We start from the raw sequence: 21,621 nt of genomic DNA on the forward strand, positions 1-21,621 counted from the left end.
GAGGGCAGGCAGCTCTTCGAAGATCTATTCTGAAGAGAAGGAGAGGAAGGCAGCTAGAGGAGTCAAGGGGTCAGAGAAGGATCTTTCCAGGCAGGGAAACTCAAGTATCTCTCTGCTGGAGATGAGCTGGGACTAGGTGAGAGACCTGGATGTTGGGCCAGTGTAGTGAGTGCCTGAGGGGGATGGTCACAGGGAGGGCTCCCGACATCAGGTATCACAGGCCCACCTGAGCAGAGAGCTCAGGGGAGGGCTGCCTGGGTGGGCCCAGTCTGGGAAGGTGCAGTGGGTTTGGTGGCAGGAGGGGACAATGGCTTCTGTCTTCCCCGGGAAATAGGAGACCAAGTCAGCCATTGAAGAACGGAGGGTGGCATGGTTGGGGAATGTGAACTGACTGCTAGGGATGACCTTGAGGGGCTGGCATCCAGGGGTCAGAGGGTGAGGAGGTTGGGACAATCCAAGGCTTTGCTGGGCTAGAGTGTAGAAAGGCAGGCCCCTGAGGCAAGGTGAAGGGGCCATGGGAGGAGGCCATGAAGGGCTGGGAAGGAAGCAAGGATGGCGCATTTGTGCGAGGAACAGAGTCACATTCCTCCAAGCAAATGTGATTCAGAAGGGCTGCCCAGCTGCCCCTGTGGAGGACAGGTGGGAACCTTCCACAGAGCTTCTGCAGCTTCTCAGGGGAAGCAGGCAGAGCCTGGGCCTCCTCCAGGAGTCTCCTTTGAGGTTTGTCTTGACTCTAAAGAAGCTGCTTCAGGTGAAATCACAGGAACCCTCCTTTCCTCCCCTGCAGGCCACAGTCCTGCCTGACCCCCTGGGTGAGGCCTGGCCCCCTGTAAGAAAGTGATCTCACCCCAGGCACCTGCGTCAACCCAGCCCAGGGAAAGCTTCCTCCACAGGCTGACTGATTGTGATCACAAAGGGAAATGAACTAAGGGTGCCCAGCCCTGGGCGGGCACAAGGGAGGCCCTGCTAGAGCTGGGGCAGGAGAGCCAGCCCAGAACTGCTGCCTGGGGTCTGCAGGAAGAGACCCTGTGGGTTTCAGAGTGGGTCCTTGGGCCCCATCCTACAGACCCCTGCAGGCCTGGCTTGGTCCCGCCTGTTGCCCAGATACATTCAGAGTGGGGCACAGTGTCCGTGGTCCTGGCCCCTGGGTCCCATTCATCCAGAGGTTCACTCCTGTTCCTTCCTGTCACTCACCCCCATAGGCGTGGTGGAGTTACTGAGTGCCCATCACTGGCAGGGACCCAGGGCTCCATCATCATGACTATCTCCTCTGTCACCCTCTCCATGGCATCATGTGTCAGATTTAGTTTCCCCATGACCTCACTTGCACTTTCACTGGTGGCCCTGACCACACCGCCTGGTTTTGTCAATACAGAAGGCAGCTCAGGGCTCCTGGCTGGCCAAGCAGTGTCATCAGTTTCACGTGTCCACCTCAGCAGAGAGTGCAGGAAGGAGCCTCCTGGGTGGGCTCAGATGGAGAGGACCAGCTTCCTGTCCCACCCAGCTCTGTACTCCTTCCCTGGGGCCTGTACAACCTCAACCTGTGCACGCTCAGAATTCTAGCCCATGCTGCAGGGATGCAGCCTCCTTGGGGCACACCTGTGCCGAGTGGACCTCCTCCCCAAGCTCAGTCTAATAGAGAAGACAGATGGAGAAGCACAGTTTAGGATGATAAGCCTGGTGGGGTCGGGGGTGGGGTAGGAAAGGGAAGCCCAGAAGCGGGGCAGCCTCTCCCATCTGGACTGTGGGGGAGGACTGGAGGAAGGGACATCTAACATCTCAAGGATGGTCTGGAGCCAGGCAAGTCTCAGAGGAAGTGCTCCCAAGTAGATCTGGGTTTGGGGATGCAGATGTTCTGTCTGTTGACCTCAACCCTACTAGCCATTGCTCCAGTATCCGGGGAACTGGGGGTGGCCATGTCATTCTTGTTATTAATGTATAGGCATTTGGTGCCTGTCACTCTCTTGTTGCTCACCTGGAACACAAAGACTTGGAACATGCGTTCATTCCTACTGTGTTCATTATATTTATCTCAGACAAAACCAGGAGCCAGGGGAGGGACAGGCATATAGGGCCCTCAGCCCCACAGTCCCCATTCTCAAGGAAGCTGCCCCAAAACTGTGAGGTGACAATGTTGGGACTTAAATGCTAGTAACACTGTGTTCCAGGCTCTTAAATAATATAGTTGACCCTTGAACAACATGGTTTTGAACTGTGTGGTTCCACTTATACATGGATTTTTTTTAATAAATATATTAGAAAAAATTTTGGAGATTTGCAACAATTTGAAAAAATTGACAGATGAGCTGTGGAGCGTAGAAATATTGAAGAAATTAAGAAAACAGTGTGTCATGAATGCATAAAATATATGTGAATACTAGTCTATCCTTATGTAGGCATAAAGTGAGTGACATTTAATATAAAATTAATAATGTGTTAGTTTTCTTACTGTTTTATAACTTTGCTTTCAAAGAATCGCATTATGCTACAGTATGCCTCTCTCTCTTGTAATTGGAGAAATTTCGTATCAGCATATTGTCACAGATTGGTGGATTTTAAAAAATGTAACAATGTTTCCAATACTGTATTATGAATATGACTGTAATACAGTATTCCATGACAGTTGCATAACGATTTATTCATTAGTGTATAGGCTAGGCTACCATGAAGCAATCCTGTTGATTACACTGGGCTACAATAAAGCAGTCATATTGCTGCTTCTTCATTATCAATGCATGAATCTTTATACCTTTAAAAAAAGTATGAATTTCTTTTTCATATTATCTTTTCATTTTTGATGTCTACTGTTAGTAATACACATAACATCTACAGTGTTTGGTATCATATAAGATAGCATTGTTGTAGGTATAGGTACTGACAGGCAGACAATTCATCTTAGAAACACAACATAAACTTGTGGAATCAATAAATACAGTACAGTACTGTAAATGTATTTTCCTTATGATTTTCGTAACATTTTTTTCTCTACTTTACTTCACTGTAAGAATACAGTGTATAGTACGTATACAAAATAAGTGTTAACTGACTGTTACGTTATCAGTAAGGCTTCTGGTCAGCAGTAGCCTATTAGTAGTAAAGTTTTTGAGGAGTCAAAAGTTACATGTGGATTTTCAACTGTGGGGATGTCAGTGCCCCTAATCCCTGTGTTGGTCAAGGGTCAAGTGTACTCTTCTACATGTTTGAGGCTTCGCACAAATGGTTAGCCACGTAGAAGATGTTCCCAGGCAGAATCTTGTCTGCCTCTCAGACGGAGTGGGAGGCCTGTGAGGATGGTGACAGAGAGTCAGAGCTGTCAGAGGGCAACAGGACCAGATCCCAGCTGGGAAGAGGCACAGATAGGCCTGGGCGAACTCAGAGCTAGGCTGCCCTCTCACCTGCGCCCACTCTGTCTGGTGGGCAGTGGCTCGTATCCTCCTTGGTAAGGTGAGGTGAAACCCTTGGAGGGAATTCCCTGGTGGTCCAGTGGTTAGGCCTCCGTGCTTTTACTACCAAGGGCACAGATTCAATCGCTGGTCAGGGAACTAAGATCCTGCAAGACTTGCAGCCAAAAAAAAAAAAAAAGAAGAAGAAGAAGAAAAGAAAAGAAAGAAGGAAATGCTTTGAGAACAGTTTTTCAAGTTTTACTGATCTTGAGTACCAGAAAATGATGCATAGGTTGATTTGTTTGTCGTAGAGGTTCTATATCAGAAAAGGGTATCAGCCCATCTGGGGCTTCTTCACACACCCCACCATCACCCCATCTCCCAACCTCCCCCTGACTCCACTGGGCCTTTAAGAGAAGCCAGGCCATTTCAGATTTCCATAGGATCAGGGAGGACCACAGTCAATCCCAGCAGCTCAGAGATGTGGGGATCCCTCTGCCTCCTGCTTCCTCATCTTCCTTCCCTTCAGCCTCCCAAACCCCCGGCCCTTAGGGACCCCCTGAAACCAGCCCCAGGCCTGCTGCTACTGGTACATCCTCTCTGAAATCCAGAATAACCTGGCGATCGCCTCTGTGAGTAGCTGGGGCCATGCTGGGCATGGGGCAGGGACAGCCTGGCTCAACCTCAGGCCAGTGACACTCATGGGTTCTCCCTTCTCCCCTGCAGGAATCTAAACACTTGGATCAGTGGCACATGCTGAAGGTGAGCACTGAAGCTGAGGGCCCACTGTCTCCTTGCTGGTGACTGCCATCGTGTTGCTGGTCACTGCTCTAGGCTTGGGTGCACTGGGGTCCGGCGCACCTGGATGGTCTCCTCTGAGTCTTAACTCTTTACCTGGCATATTAATGGGTCTCTCCTGAGTCTTAATCTTTACCTGGCATCTTAATGGCAGATACGTCCATCACCCTCTTCTTTGTCTCATGTGGGGCTGTGCCGTAGTTGCGTTTTCCCAAGTGTGGGAGTTCTAAAATTTTGTTTTAGCCAAGCTGGCTTCCTTCCCTTTGGGTTCTTCTCTGGCAGCTGGTTCAAGAAGTATTCTCCATTCACCCAAGCCCCTTCCCCAGGCCACCTGGAGCCAGGAGGTGGGATGGGCCCTGCCTTGACTGGCCTTTGCCAGAACATGCTGTGACCACCTCAGGTGTGTGCCCTTAGGGCAGCTGGGTTCTTCCTGGGGTTGGGGTCAGGACAGAGCTGGTGAGCTGGCGGGCTGCGGGAGAGGGTGGAGGGCTCTGCTGAAGACCTCTCCAGAAAGGAGGCATCAGGGATGACAGACAAGGCCACGAGGAGGACAGCCGCTCCCCAGCCCTGTCTCACACACTCTTGGTCCCAGCAGAGAAAAGCCCATCTGAAGTCTAACTTGGCTCCCTTCTGGAATGCCTTAGAGAAGTTTGTCAGTATCTTTAATGTGTCTTTAACCATCAGTAAAAATCTGAAGTAGCGTGAGGTATGTGAGGCTGGGGAGGGTCCCTCTGGCACCGGGGTCTCCACGCCCCCAGAAGAGTCCACTCCAGGTCAGAGTGAGTGACCTTGTCTTGCCCTTTCCCAAACAGGAGCAGATTTTCTGCCCCCGTTTCCCAGTTCCTACCCCCTCCTCTGTGACCAACCCCTCCAGGGCTGGGGATAGAGCTGCCACTCAATACCTGCTTAGTCACAGAGGCCCCCCCACTGCCTTCCTGGCTTCCCCCAAAGGCTGACTGGCTTCTCTTGTCTGTGGTCCACAGGAACTCCTGCAAACCCTGACCATCCCCAAGACCACATCCCAGGTAAGCTGCCAGCCAGGCTGGGGCGCCCACTGCCCTGACTGAGCATGGCACCTGCCATACACCTTCCACATTCCCCACACCTGACCCAAATTTGTGATTTCCTCAAAGGGAGTAGAGCACACCCTAGCAAAGAGATTTTAAGGAGTTCTTGAGGAAGTTGAGTATCTTCCTGAAAACCCTGGATGATGCCCTGGAGTCCTTACCGAGCTGCCCACTAACTCTCACAACCTTGTGTAGAGTCCCCGAGTCCAGGCCTTTGCCTTCCCAGGGAACAGAGCTGGGCTCAGGTCCCGGGTCTCAGTCCTCCTTGATATTCCAGTTACTGCTCTGCTCCGTCACAGATCTCAGCTGCTGAACATCTGGCCTCTGAACCAGGCTGCTCAAGTTTGGTCTCAGGGTTACCAGCAATTGTGTCATAAGTTTATGTAGCAGTTTATTTATTTTTTATCTACCCTATTGTGGAGTTATTTATCTTAATAATGGAGGCCTCTAAGGAGCCTCTGAGCAGAGCTCACAGGAGGTGAGACACCACTTTCATTTTTATCTCAGATTTCAAAGGGGTTCCTTCTCCTCTGGGAAAAATAATTGCTTTGTAAAGAGTCCCTTTGTGCCCAGTGTTGCATTTCTAGAGGTGTCTCCATCTGACTTGAGTCTGGATCATGATTCCCACACTCTGCAGTTAATTTCATTAATGCTGCGGGGTTGATTCCTCTTGGGATTCTATCTCTGAGTGTATCCCTAGTATTTCCCTGTCCTGTGCCCTGAGCAGGCTCACCCAGGACCTGCTCCTTCTCCGTGGCTTGGTCGCCACCGTCGGCCTCACCCTCCTGCTCATCACTCTCTCCCCACTGCCTGCATCTGCTTCCTAGTACCTCCCTGCTCCGTCCACTTCTCATCATTCCCATGGGCACCCACATCCTGACCCAGGCCTGGCTGCCTGAGTTCCCACCACAGCTCCTAAGCTGACCTCCGACCCTATTTCCCACAGCTGTCAGAGCGGCCTTTCTGGACACCTCTCTGCTCATATCACCCCGGCTTTGTCCTCCAGTGGTCAACCTACTTGGACCAGGCCCCAAGAGAAACATAGCCTAGTTTTCCTCCTAAGGAAATCTCCACTGAAGATCCACAGGGCTCCTTCCAGACCAGGAAACAAGTGGTCCTTGTCAGTTTGGGATCCTGACCCCCTAAATTCCCCTCACCTCTATTTAAATAGGCCTTCGATTCTCCCTCACCCCTCTTGCCATCCTCCACCTCCTGGGAGCCATACCCAGGGGTGTACAGGATAAGAAGAGTATAGCCCACACCACACAATATGAAAATGTGCTTTTTTTTTTATTGGGTGGGCCAAAAAGTGTCTTTGGTTTTTTAACTAAAAATAAGACACATTTTTCATTTTCACCAAGAACTTTATTGGACAATGTATTCACCCTTTTGTTCCACTACATTCTGCCATTTTTCAGGCAATTTCATAATTACATCTTCCCAAAACTTTTTATCTTTTTGAGCAAGGAAGTGTTCCAGGTGCCTTTTACAGTCTTCCATGGAATGGAGATTTTTTCCATTACAAGAATTTTGTAAAGACCGAAATAACTGGAAATCGAAGGTACAATGTCTGGTGAATACGGTGGGTGAATCAGAACTTCCCAGCCAAGCTGTAACAGTTTTTGCCTGGTCATCAAAGAAACATGCGGTCTTGCGTTATCCTGATGGAAGATTATGCATTTTCTGTTGACTAATTTTGGACGCTTTTCATCGAGTGCCGCTTTCAGTTGCTTTAAGTGGGAGCAATACTTGGAATTAATTGTTTGGTTTTCCGGAAGGAGCTCATAAGAGAGGACTCCCTTCCAATCCCACCATATATACATCACCTTCTTTGGATGAAGACTGGCCCTTTGGTGTAGTTGGTGGTGGTTCATTTCACTTGCCCATGATTTCTTCTGTTCCACATTATTGTACAGTATCCACTTTTCATCACCCGTCAAAATTTGTTTTAAAAATGGAACATTTTCATTACGTTTCAGTAGAGAATCACATGCAGAAATATGGTCAAGAAGGTTTTTTTCCACTTAACTTACGTGGAACCCAAACATGAAAGCGATTCACATAACCAAGCTGGTGCAAATGATTTTCAGTGCTTGATTTGGATATTTTGAGTATGTGGGCTATCTCCAAAGTGATATGACATTGATTGTTCTCAATTATTGTTTCGATGTGATCACTATCAACTTCAACTGGTCTACCCGACTGTGGAGCATCGTCCAGCAAGAAATCTCCAGCATGAAACTTTGCAAACCACTTTTGACACGTTCGATCAGTCACAGCACCTTCTCCATACACTGAACAAATCTTTTTGTGTGTTTCAGTTGCGTTTTTACCTTTCTTGAAATAATAAAGCATAATATGCTGAAAATGTTGCTTTTCTCTTCCATCTTCAATATTAAAATGGCTACACAAAAACTCACCAATTTTGATAAGTCTTTTTTTAAATGCATGCTGATATGACAGCTGTCACATACAATCTAACGAAATTGTTTCGAATGAAGTTAAAGACAACTAGGTGCTACTAGAGCCATCTTATGGAAAAAATCGAACGAGCCCTTTGGCCCACCCAGTAATTGTACTGGCCTCTCTAATGGTTGTTTGTTTTGTTTTTTTTTTTTTTTGGCCATGCCACGCAGCATACAGGATCTTAGTTCCCCGACTAAGGATCAAACCAGGGCCCCTGGCAGTGGAAGCACGAAGTCCTAACCACTGGACCACCAGGGAATTCCCTAATGGTTGTTTCTTAACATTAGTTCCTCACTTTGAAACATCTAGTCATTAGTTATATACCAATGTTCATAGCAGCTATGTTAATCTGTATGGGCTGCTTTAACAAAATACCATAGACAGGGTAGCTAATAAAAAACAGAAATTTATTTCTCACAGTTCTGGAGGCTGGAAAGTCCAAGATCAAGATGCTGGCAGATTTGGTGTCTGATGAGGGGCTGTTTCTTGGTTTATAGATGGCTGTCTTTTTGCTATAACCTCACATGGAAGAAGAGGCAAGGGAGCTCTCTGTGGTTTCTTTTACAAGGGCACGAATCCCATTCATGTAGTCTCTGTCCTCATGACCTAATCACCTTCAAAGGCCCCACCTCCAAATACCATCACTTTGGGGATTAGATTTCAACATATGAATTTTGGAGGGACAAAACCTTCAGTCTGCAGTAGCAGCTGTATTCACAATAGCCAAAAGTGGAAACAAACCAAGTGTCCATCAATACATCTAACAAAATATGGCAAATACATACAATGGAATATTATTCAGCCTTAGTAAAGGGAGGGAATTCTGATACATGCTTCAACATGGATGAAGCTTGAAGACACTGTGCTAAGTGAAATAAGCCAGACACAAAAGGACAACTATTGCACTCTGCTTATGTGAGGTACTTCAAGTAGTCAAATTCATAGAGACAGAATGTAGAATGGTGGTTGCCAGGGGCTGAGGGGAGGGGGAAATGAGGAGTTATCCTTTAATAGGTACAGAGTTTCAGTTGCACAACAATATGAATGCACTTAATGCTACTGAACTGTACACTTAAAAATGATTTAAATGGTAAATTTTATGTTATGTATATTTTACTCCTAAAAAAAAATCTAGTCTAGATGTTTTCTCAGTTGACCTGGACTCTTCTTGAGGTTTCCTATTGCTCAGATCTCTCAGTGTAGCGACAGAGCCCGCAGAGCCCCAATCCTAGGGTTCTCTCCACCCTGATCCCTGGACCTTCTTCAGCTGGGGGTCCTTGGCTCCTCACCCTCTGGTGAATGCCTCTTCATCTTGAGACTCAATTCATGGTCACCTCTGTGTGGCCCTCCTAGCTTCCTCACCTACCCAGAGAGCAGTATCTGCCCTCCTGTATGCCTCGGTTTTACCTACGGTTCTCTCTGTTGATGAGAGCATGTGTACTAGGCCCAGAGGTTTCCGTGGTGAGCCACATCGGCTTCCTCCTGTGCCCTAGGAGCCCTGGGTGGGGGATAGGGGACTAGTCTAGGAGTCCTGTGAGAATAAACATTCTGGGCTTGAACACCAGGCAATCAGGGTAGCAAGCAGGTGGAAGCACCACGTGAAGATGGCTCTAGTGGCTGGAAACCTATTGCTTATGGCAGGATCTGGCACAGCCCCAGGCTGTATACTTTTGATGTTTGGGAATGTCTGCTAAGTAGATTTAGATCTACCATGGAATTTGCTCAGGGTGGAGGAAGAGAGGCTGGTGGAGAAGGCAATGAATTGTACTACCATCTTGCCAAACTCTCTTCATTCTAAAAGCTTTTCTAGTTCTCTTTGGTTTTCCAGACTTGAAAATGTTTTACCATCTGGTAGACATAAATAATATCTCATTGTGCTTTAAATCTGCCTTGTGCTGGTTACTAATGAGGTTGAGAACTTTTTCATAGGTTTATCAACCATTTGGATTTCCTCTAATGTGAAGCATCTGTCCAACCTTTTGCTCTGGGATTGTCTGCAACTTTCTTATTTGTAGGATTTCTTTAAATATTCTATATACTAACGCTCTGTGAATTGTATATATGCCGCATGTATCTTCTTCCACTCTGTTTCTTGTCACTCCATGGTATCTTTTGAGGAAACGAAGTTCTTTAGTAATTTCTTACTTCCCTACCTCAAGACCATGAGGTTTTCTCATATACTACATAAAAACTTTATAGTTTTGCTTTTCACATTGATGTGTTTAATTGACCCGGGATAGTATAAGGTAGGGCTCTGGTTTGTTTCCATATTAATACTCATTTTTCCCAGCACCATTTTGAGAAGGCTGTCCTTTCCCTGTTGAATTGCATTACTATCACTATCGTATTTCAAGCGTTCATTTATATGTGGGTGTGGGTCTCTTTCTGGGCTCTCTTTTCTCTTCCATTGGTCTGTTTCTTTTTGAACCAATATCACACTGTCTTAAATTTTATAATTCATCTTTATTATAATGTATAATATATCTGGTAGAACAAATTTTCCCACCTGTCCTTTTTCTTCAAGAGGGTCTTGGCTAGGGGCTTCCCTGGTGGCGCAGTGGTTAAGAATCTGCCTGCTGATGCAGGGGACGCAAGTTTGAACCCTGGCCCAGGAAGATCCCACGTGCTGTGGAGCAACTAAGCCCGTGTGCCACAACTACCGAGCCTGCGCTCTAGAGCCTGCATGCAGGAACTACTGAAGCCCACGCGCCTAGAGCCTGCGCTCTGAAACAAGAGAAGCCACTGCAATGAGAAGCCTGCACACCGCAACAAAGAGTGGCCCCCGCTCGCTGCAGCTAGAGAAAGCCCATGCGTGGCAACGAAGACCCAACACAGCCAAAAATAAATAAATTAAATAAATTAAAAAAAAAAAAAACAAGAGTGTCTTGGCTATTCTTTTTTTTTTTTTTTTGCGGTATGCGGCCTCTCACCGTTGTGGCCTCTCCAGTTGCGGAGCACAGGCTTCGGACGCGCAGGCTCAGCGGCCATGGCTCACAGGCCCAGCCGCTCCGCGGCACGTGGGATCCTCCCAGTCCCGGGCACGAACCAGTGTCCCCTGCATTGGCAGGCGGACTGTCAGCCACTGCGCCACCAGGGAAGCCGTTGACTATTCTTTATCCACGTCAATTTTAAATCAGCCTGTCAGTTTCTCCCCTCAACCCACCCCACCCCCCAAAATGCTGGGAGTTTGGGATTGCATTGATTCTATATATCAATTTAAGTAAAATGGTATCCTTTAAAATATTAAGACATAATCCATGGATATAATATATCCTTTTTTTATTTCTTTAATGTCTCAATAAAGTTTAAAATTTTCTTAGTAGAGAACTTTTACATCTTTTGTTAGATTTATGCTTAGGAAGTTGGTATTTTGATGTAATATTAGTAATGATATATTTTTAAAAATTCAAATTAGTAAGTTTTATCTGGTATAGAGAAATATAATTTATATAGATTGATTTTGTATCCAGCAAATTTATAAACTCTCTTATCACTATTAAAGCTTTACCTATAGATATTTTTGAACTTTATACATATACAGGTAAACCATCTGTGAATAACGGCATTTTGCTTCTACTTTTCTTATTTTTATATCTTTTATTTATTTTCCTTGCTTTACTATACAGACTAGGACATCCTGTGCAGAGTTAAATAGAAGTAGTGGTATCATGCATCATTGTCTTGTTACAGATCTCAAAGGGAAAGATTCAATCGTTTTACCATTAAGTGTGTTTCTTCTAAGTTTAGTGCACATATCCCTTATCAGATTAAGGAAGTTCCCTCTATTCCTAGGTTTGCTGAGAGGTTTTTTTTTTTTAATCATGAATGGATGTTAATTGTACCAAAATCTTTTCCACATATATTGTGATGATCCTGTGTTTTCTTCTTTAATCTGTTAATGTGGTGAATCACATTATTTTTAGAGTTAAAATAATCTGTATTCTGAAAAAGCCCAACATGGTTATCATATATTATTACCATTTTTATGTGTTGCTAGTTTGTGTGTCCTAATATTTTTTAGGATTTTGGCATCTATGTTTATGAGTGAGATTGAGGGGAACATATGTCCTGTTTTGCTTGGGACAACCCCAGTTAATACTTGTCATCCTTATATCATTATTAATAGCAGTTTCTTTCACTCTCAAAAGTGCCCTGGTTTGGATGATAAAGCATATCATTATTCTAGTGAGAATGCCTTCTCATATTGTCTGTCCAGTTTTGGTATCACAGCAGTGTTTCCTCATTTTACAGTCTCTGGAGGAGGTTGTATAAGATTGGAACTATGTCTTCCTTGAATATTTTGGGAAGAATTCACTGTTGAACCCATTTGGGGTCAGAGTTTCCTTACCGAATCCATTATTTTATAGGTTGTAGAATTATTCATGTTTTCTATTTCTCCTTGAGTCAATTTTGAGGTTATAATTTTATCCTAATTTGCTGATTTTTTTCTAAATTTTGTTAGCATATGGCTTTTCATATTGGTTATGAATTCTTCTCTCTACTTTTTTTTTTATTATTTCACTACAGGTTTGTTAATTGTTTTAGGTTTTTCAAAAAGCCAGCTTTGAGCTTTGCTGATCCTTTCTAGCATATGCTCATTTTCTATTTCATTACTGTTTGCTCTTTATTATTTCCTTTCATACATTTTCTTTGGGTTTATTTTGCTGTTCTTCGTCACATTTCTTGACGTGGATGCTTAACTTGTTACCTTTCACTCTTTACTCCTTTCTAATGTATGTACTTAAGGCTCTAAACCAAATAATTGTTCTGTAAAAGACCAAATAGTATATATATATTTTGGGGGGGGGGAGCTGCATTGGGTCTTCGTTGCTGGGCTCAGGGTTTCTCTAGTTGTGGTGAGCAGGGGCTACTCTTCGCTGTGGTGCATGGGCTTCTCATTGCGGTGGCTTCTCATTGTGGAGCATGGGCTCTAGGCGCGCAGGCTTCGGTAGTTGTGGTGCATGGGCTTCTCATTGCGGTGGCTTCTCATTGTGGAGCATGGGCTCTAGGCGCGCAGGCTTCGGTAGTTGTGGTGCGTGGGCTTAGTTGCTCTACAGCATGTGGGATCTTACCAGACCAGGGCTCAAACCCGTGTCCTCTGCATTGGTAGGCGGATTCTTAACCACTGTGCCACCAGGGAAGTCCCAGTAAATATATTTTAGCTTGACAGATCTCTGTCAGAACTACTCAGTTCTGCCATAATAGCATGAAGTCAGCAACAGGCAATAAATAAACAAATGGAAGTAACTGAGTTCCAATAAAATTTTATTTACAGAATAAGGCTGTGGCCTGGATTTGATCCATTGGCTGTATTTTGCCAACCCCTGCTCTAAAATTTGCCATATTTACTGCTTTAGCAACATCTCACGGATTTTGGTAAGTTGTATTTTGTATTTTGTTATCCAGTTCAAATATTTTCTAATTTCCATTTTGAATTCTTCTTTGACATGTGGGCTATTTATGAAGTGTATTTCTTAATATCCAAGTATTTGGGGATTTCTAGTTTTCTTCCTTTTTTTTTCCTAGTAATTCCTTCTTACTTGTTTTGTGGTCAGAGAATATGCTGTATATCAGTGCTGCTCAATAGAAATATAATGCAAGCTACATATGTAATTAAAAATTTTCTAATAGCCACATTTTAAAAAGAGGCAGGTGGAAATTAATTTTAATAATGTGTTTTATCTAACCTCATATATCCAAAATAGTATCAACATGTAATCAATATAAAAATAAATGCCATATTTTAGATTTTTTTTCATACTAAGTCTTCAAAATACAGTGTATATTTTACACATACAGCATATCATAATTAGGACTAGCCACATTTCAAGTCCTCGGCATGTGCCTAGTGGTTACCATATTGGATAGTGTAGCTCTAGATGATGTCACCCTTGGAAATCTGTTAAGACTTACTTTATGGCTTAGTATACAGTCAATTTTTATAAATGTTCCATGTGTATTTGAAAAGATTCTGTATTCTTTAGTTAATGAATAAAGCATTTTATACAAAATGCATTCATCAAAATTGGTTGGGACATTTTCTTACTGTGTTGTTCAAGTCTTTGTATCCTTACTGAATTTTTGGAATTTTTGGTTGTTATTCTGTCAATCACAGAGAAAATCTTCCACCATGACTGTGAATTTGTCTAATCATCCTTATAGTTCCGTTCCCTTTACATGTTTTGAAGTTATGCATATAATATTTAAATTGTATACTCTTGAGTTGAGCAGTTCATTGTTATAAAGTGACAATGAATTTTTTTTTTTTTTTTTTTTTTGCGGTACACGGGCCTCTCACTGTTGTGGCCTCTCCCATTGTGGAGCACAGGCTCCGGACATGCAGGCTCAGCAGCCATGGCTCATGGGCCTAGCAGCTCCGCGGCATGTGGGATCTTCCCGGACCGGGGTACGAACCCGTGTCCCCTGCATCGGCAGGCGGACTCTCAACCACTGCGCCACCAGGGAAGCCCAGTGACAATGAATTTTAAAATCCTTTTATTTCTAAAAGGATGTTTGTCTTAAAGTCAATTTTGTCTTACTTCACATTCTTTTGTTACTGCTTGCATGGTATATCTTTCTTCAGTCTTTTGCTTTCAACTTCTCTTACACATTAGATATGTCTCTCCTTTTGGTTTTTGGTTTTTGGCCGCGCCATGTGGCATGTGGGATCCAAGTTCCCTGACCAGGGAGAAAACCCGTGCCCCCTGCAGTGGGAGCTTGGAGTCTCAACCACTGGACCCGCAGGGAAGTCCCACTCCTTTTGCTTTTTAATCTAGTCAGACAGCCTTTATCTTTTACTTGGAATGTTTCATTGTTTTTAATTCAAATGTAATATTACTGTCATATTTTGGATAAATTTTATCATCTTACATAGTGACTTTCATTTTTCCTGCCTGTTCTATTTATTTATTTTTGTTCTTTTGGATTAATTTTTTTGGGTTTAGTTTTTTTTTTATCATTTTTTTCATCTCTACTAGTTTGGAAAACCTCTAGCTAAACCAAACAAGGGAGTACCCTTCTACACTGAGATCCCTTAAATCCCTCTGGCCAAACTTAAGGAAGGGATGGGACTTTGGCTCCCCCTACCCCAAACACTCCCCTCCACCAGCCCAGGAAACCTTTATCAAGTTGGGCAAGAGACCTGACACTAAATCATCTTGCAGTTGTACCCTGTGTCCTGAATCCTTAAGAGTCTGAGCTTTTGAAAGTAAAGCCTTTTCTCTGTTTCTCTGAGGTAACATCCATCCTTGGAAGTCCTATGTGCTTCATATTCCATCTGCAGGAATTGGGGAAGCCTTGTGGGGCAACATAATTTACTGGGAGAACAAAACTAGCTTAATATTTGCCAGTGTTCTCCTTTTACTTAATTGTCATCAGGTCTTCCTTCCTTGATTTCTTGGGAAATATGGGAAGTTAATAAGGAAAGCAAAAGCCTAGGGACCACAAGTGACAAGGAGGGGGACTGAGGTCTGGGTAGCAGTTCTGTTCTCTCCCCAGCCTCATCTCTCCTTTTTTTCTGCTCCAGTGTGTGCTGTGAGCCCACTGCCCAATAAGGCTACCCTAAAGAGAGCACTGCTGGAGGCCTTGCTCCCTCTGAAGCACATGGGCATTCAGGTCTAGTGATTTCACTCTCGTGCTCCTCAAAATGCTTCAGAGTTTCTCTGTTGCCTGGTGCTCAAGGTCATGGCTTCTCGTCCCTCCAGCCTACTCTCCCATCACTCCCCTTGCCCCTGCAGCTCATGCTCCTTTCCCTCCCATCCAGGCCTGTACTCACTTGTTCTTGCACTCAAGAATGAATGCTGGTGTCCTCCCCTACCTTCCCACACCTCCCTCCTCTTGCCCTCTCAGGCTTGAGTTCAGACACTTCTTCCTCCAGGAAAACTCCACAGCTGGGTCAGACACCTACTCTAGGGTCAGAAAGCCCCAGTGCTTCCTCAGTGGATTGAAGACTTTATTCTCCTTTTCTTTTTTTTTTTGCCACTCCGCGCAGCTTGTGGGATCTTATTTCCCTGACCAGGGATCAAACCTGCGCCCTTGGCCATGAAATCGCGGAGTCCTAACCACTGGACGACCTCTTTTAATGGCCATTTGTCCATCTTTCTCACTACACTATGAAGACTATGTCTTCTTTCCGCTTATAATCTCAGCACCTAGCTCAGTGCCTAGATGACAGCAGTCCTATCATAAATTCTTGTTGACTGACTGGTTAAATGTCTTCTTTCCTTTCTCTTTGTTCTCTTTCTCTCTCTCCTTCCTTTCTTCCTTCATGACTTGTTCATTCATGTCTTCTGCCCATTTTTCCACTGACATCTCAAGTATTTTCCTTGTAAGAGCTTTCCATATTAGCAACACTTTATGTAATATTTGTGGAAAATATTTCCTCCAGAATGTTAAGTACTTGTTAATGTAATTCAAGGTGATTTTTCACACATAGAAGTTTTAAATTTGTATGCTAGCAAATCAACTGGCCTTTTTTGGGTTACGTTTGGGGGGATATTGTGTAGTGGGTGACATGAGGGAGCCTTCTGGAGTACTGGAAACGTCCCAGATCCTGATCTGAGTGTTGCTTACAGAAGTGTATACATATATAGAAATTCACTGAATTGTACACATAATACCTGTACATATTATTACATGTAAGGTATAACTCAGAAGTTTAAAAATCCATTTACCATTTTATCTGTGATTTTTTTCACTGACTTTTTTGAAAGCAGTTTTATTTAGATACAACTGACATACAATAAACTGCACATTTTAAAATTGTACAATTTGATAAGTTTTAACATATGAAGGCAAGTGTAAAAGCATAACCACAATTAAGATCATGAACATATGCATCACTCCAAAAAGTTTCCTCATACTCCTTTGTAATCTCTTCCTTCTACCCATTCACTACTATATGCTTTACATTTTCTAGAATTTTATGTAAATGGAATCATACAGTATGTTGTCATTTTTGTCTGGCTTCTTTTAGTCAGCATAATTATTTTGAGAGTCACCTGTGCAGTTGCATGTATCAATAGTAATTTCCTTTTTTTAATGATTTTTTATTGAAGTATAGCTAATTTACAACGTTGTTTTAGTTTAAAACATACAGCAAAGTGATTCAGTTTTATATGGCTCTTTTTCAGATTCTTTTCCATTATAGGTTATTACAAGATATTGAGTATAGTTCCCTGTGCTAAACAGGAGGTCTTTGCTGTTTACCTATTTTATATCTAGTAGGGTGTATATGTTAATTGCAAACTCCTAATTTATCTCTGCCCTACTCCCCACTATCTCCTTTGGTAACCATATATTTGTTTTCTATGTCTGTGAGTCTATTTCTGTTTTGTAAATAAGTTCATTTGTATCATTTTTTAAGATTCTACGTATAAATGATATCATATGATATTTGTCTTTGTCTGACTTACTTCACTTAATATGATAATCCCTAGGTCCATCCATGTTGCTGCAAATGTATAGTACCTTCCTTTTTATTGCTGAGTAGTGCTTCATTGTGTGGCTGGTCCATAATTTGTTTAAACATTTATCTAGCCATGAAAATGTGGGTTGTTTCCAGTTTGGGAGCTACTATGCATAAAACTGCTATCATTCAAGTACAAGTCCTTATGTGGATATATACTTTGATTTCTCTTGGATGAATTCTTTCATTGCTTTTTGTTCTTAGAAAATCCTCTCCCACCAAATGAGAGGATATATATTTTTTCTTCTATTATTTTTTTTAACATTTCGTTTTAAGCAGCTGGAATTAATTTTGTTGGGTAGTGTGAGGTAGGGATTTTAACAGGCTTTTTTCCCCCCAAATAACCATTTTGTCCATCACCATTTAATGAAGAATTGGTTCCTTCCTCCTTTTTTTTTTTTTTTTTTGCGGTACGCGGGCCTCTCTCTGTTGTGGCCTCTCCCGTTTTGGAGCACAGGCTCTGGACGCGCAGGCTCAGCGGCCATGGCTCACAGGCCCAGCCGCCCCACAGCATGTGGGATCTTCCTGGACGGGGGCACAAACCCGCGTCCCCTGCGTCGGCAGGCGGACTCTCAACCACTGCGCCACCAGGGAAGCCCCTTCCTTGATTTATAATATGTAATTCCCCTCCCCACTGTAATTCCAGGAATTGGGACAATTGCAGGAAATGCCCTTTCCCACTCACATCCAGGCCCCTACAATATCCCTCAGTTATTTCTGAGTATCCCCAGAGCATATCTTATGGTCACACAACTCATGCTGACGAAGTTCACACACTTGCTCAGATGTTAGAATCATTCACACCCAGGTTCAACTCTCCACTGATGATTGGCAGGAGATTTGGGCATCTGTCCCATTCATGCAGTGATCCAGACATTGACAGAGTGGGCAGACAGGAGTGACCCACGGTGAGGATGGCAAAGCCAACCCATGTGGCCACCCTTTTAGCCATAACCACTTCCTTCCTGCTTTACTTTGCAGAATGAGGCTGGCAAGAATCTTGGTTGTAGATGATGGGAGCCTTGAATGCCAGGCTGAAGGCTTTAATTTACTGATTCCTGCTCTGCACACAATCCTTGGCTGAGTGCTGAGGATATAGAGATTCCTTATCTTTAGGTCCTGCCCTAGAGGAGCTCACCAACAAGTAAACAGACAACTGTGGTTCCTTCCTTCTATCATTCATTCCACTAATATATTTTGATCACCAGCTAAATGCCAGACATTCTTCTGAGGGCTTAGTATACATAAGTGAAAGATCCCTGCCCTTGTGAAGCTTGGCAGGGAGAAAGACAATACAACAATAAGGTCCTAATAAAAAGTATATGGTACATTAGAAGGTGACAAATGCTTTGGAAAACGTAGAGCAGAGTAAGGGATCTGGGAAAGGGTGAGAAGAGGAGGGAGGGATAATGAATTAAAATACGGTGGCCAAGGCGGCCCTTGGGGAACTTGGTGGCAGCCTCCTTCAGAAACACAATGTGGTGCTGAGGTCGTGGGAGCAGAGAGAAGTGTCTCCACCCAGCTGGTGGGGTGGATGGAGGGCTTGCAGGAAGAAGGCCCTGTGAACTGATTGTTGAAGGATAAGATGGGAAGTCAGCCAACAGGAGGGAAGACAGCAGGGAAAGGAGGAAGCAACATGGGCAGCAGTGACAGAGAGAGTGGCCCAGTGGAGCACCACAGACATGCTCTGGCTGGAGGGCAGGGTCAGATGAGGGAGAGGTGTCCATCTTGGAGCCAGTGGGTGCTTGAGTGAAGCTCTCAGCCCAGGGTGGCAGACCACAGGCAGCCCCTCAGTACGTGCATCTGCGCCCACTGCTTAGTGGATCGGTGATTTTTTCCAGAGCATGGAGCTGGAGTGGTGGGGAGCTCTGCCCCACCTGTGCTGAGTGCAGATCTGCCCAGAGGTCTCTGGTCCCTCAGAGCCAGAGCTGCCACTCCCGGAGGTATCAAGCGGGTTGTCACTAGGTACGCCCTGCTCTTAGGGCATCCACTTTGGGAAAGGTGGGGGTGGGGGCAGTGTGCCTGGCCCTGGGTCTCTGAAGCTAGTCTGGCAGGGCAGCTACTGAGACTGCAGCTGTGGCTTCTGATCTCAGAAGGAGGCAGGAAGCTGTGGCCAAGGCCCCAGCGACATTTGCTTCTCTAAAAGGAGAAAGGAAGTATGTGCCAGGAAACGTGTGCAGCAGCCCCTCCTTGGCCTGGGCCTGAGTGGCCTCAGTCCAGCCGAGTCCTGGATGTGACCCAAGGTCTTGTGATGGCAACAGTACCCACTCCCTCCTAGATAGCACTGCCTGCCCTCGGAACGGCAGTGGCCAAGGTGGTCGCTGACATCAGGGACTCTGGGCCCCAGCAGTAATGGAATCTGTGACCAAAGGCCTCAGGGTGACTGGAGACCTCCCCACACACACCCCGCCCCAAGGCCTCTCTGGGCTGGGGCTTCCTGTGACTGCGGCCGCAGAGGTTTCTTGGGCCCCTTTTCTCTGACGCTTTTTCCATAGAACAGCTAGGAACTAATGTGAACCACCATCTGGAGCCCAGGTCTCTGAAAGCCTCATGGATTCTCCCCTGGGCCCTGTCATCTGCCTCCACACCCCCGCTCTGCCCAGAAGCCTGGTGGAGGACTCGGGGCTTCCACTGCAGTGGGACACAGCGTCCTACATTAGCAAGGCCTCAACAATCTGCTGCTGCTTCGACAGCCACAAACATTGCTGAGATTCACAATCTGTCCAAATGCAATGAATGTTAGGTCTTAGGATACAATAATGAACAAGACTGGGCCAGCCATCAAGGAGCAACCAGGAGAGGGAGAGAGACAGACAATAAAGAAGTGAACACATGCACAAAAAAAGACAATTTCAGACAGTGATAAGTGTCATTAATAAAATAAAACAAGGCACTGTGATAGAGTTTGACTGGGTGAGCATCATGAGGTGGTGTCCTCAAGCAAGGCCTCCTGAGGAGGGGACATCTGAGTCCACACCTGAGTGACAAGAGAGAAGCAACCACAGGAAGAAGTGGGGATATAGAAGAGCAGTGCCAAGGCCTTCCATGAGAGTACAGGGAGACTTTGAGGAAGAGGAAACCAGTGTAGTTGGGGAGGGGGCAGTGGAAGGGGATGAGTCAATAAGGTAGGCAGGGCTAGATCCCATACAGTCGTTAGGCCTGGTAAGGACTCTGAATTCTATTCCAAGTTGGAGGATTTTAAAGCAGGCTAATGATGTAATCTAATTTTAGGTTTTTTAAAGATTCATCTGGCTGCTGTGAGAGAGTAGACAGCAGTGGGACAAGAGTAGGAGAGAATGGATTCTCCATATATTTTGAAAGCAGAACCGAAAGAGTTGCTGACAGACAAGACACAGGGTGTGAGAGTATAAACGGAGTCAGGGATGAGTTGGAAGATTTGGGCTGAACCATTGAATGGATTGGGGTGCCATGAACTGAAATGGGGAAGACCACAGAAAAGTAGGTTGATAGGGTGGTAGGAACATGAGAGTTCTGTGTTTACTCTCATATGGTCATGAGGCTCCAATTGGAGAGTAACAGAAAGTACAAGTCAAACTGGCCTAAATATCAAGTGGAACGTATTGACTCTAATAACTGAAAAGTCCAGAATTCAAGCATGTTTTGATCCATGGATCCTTAATCTGGCTTTGTCCTCAATCTGGCTTCCCTCAGTGGGATAAAATGACTGTATTGTTTCAGTCTCAACACCCATCAGAAGAAGAAGCTTCTACTGCCTAACCATTAAACAAAATTTCTAAACTTTTGTTCAATTTGATTGGATCAATTTAGATCACCAATCACTGTGGCAAATGGGAATGGGGTTATATTAATTGTCTTCACCAATCAGAGACCATCCCTGGAGGTGTGGACAGGAATATCAGCTTACAAAAGGGGGAGGAACAGAATGGATGCTGGGAAAGCAGCCCTAAGGTCCACAGAGCCATGGTTCATTAGAGATGCCACTTAGATGTACAACAGGAACTACCAAGGGGAAAGCTGGATGTAGGAGTCCGAAGCTCAGGAGAGAGGTCAGAGTGGGAAATAAACACTTGTCATTGGTGTATAGATAGTACTTACAGCATGAGCCTAGAAGAGGATACCTGAGGAGTTTAAATGCAAATCTGAGAATTCATCCCTGGGGCATGCCAACATTTCGAGGAAGGACTCTTCTAAAGAGAAGCCAGCAAAGGGAGAACAAAGGAGCAGCCAGTGAGATAGAAGGAAAGCCTGGGGAATGTGTAATCGTGGACTTAAGAGAGGAAAATATTCAGGAGAATGTTTTCCTTCAGCTGAGTTGAAAGCTGCTGAGCAAAAAAGCAAGATGAGAACAAAGACGTGGATCCAACATGGTGCTCATCAATGACCTTGACAAGTGACACCTCAGGGACACACTATGAGGTGAGGAAGTGGAATAGTGAATATAGATGACTCTTTCAAGCAG

The 21,621-nt window shown here is 44.7% G+C and overlaps 1 protein-coding gene across 1 annotated transcript in view; it reads left to right on the top strand.

Annotated features, from left to right (window-relative positions):
- Positions 1-21,621, top strand: part of ACSL6 (acyl-CoA synthetase long chain family member 6) — a 291,721-nt gene that overhangs the window by 172,899 nt on the left and 97,201 nt on the right. The window contains exons 7-9 of the mRNA XM_049707244.1: positions 4,110-4,145; positions 5,165-5,206; positions 12,990-13,090. The gene's annotated coding sequence lies outside the window, so the exon portion shown is untranslated. The remainder of the gene's footprint in view (positions 1-4,109; positions 4,146-5,164; positions 5,207-12,989; positions 13,091-21,621) is intronic.

The sequence above is a fragment of the Orcinus orca genome, chromosome 3, assembly GCF_937001465.1.
Source record: "Orcinus orca chromosome 3, mOrcOrc1.1, whole genome shotgun sequence".
NCBI lineage: Eukaryota > Metazoa > Chordata > Mammalia > Artiodactyla > Delphinidae > Orcinus > Orcinus orca.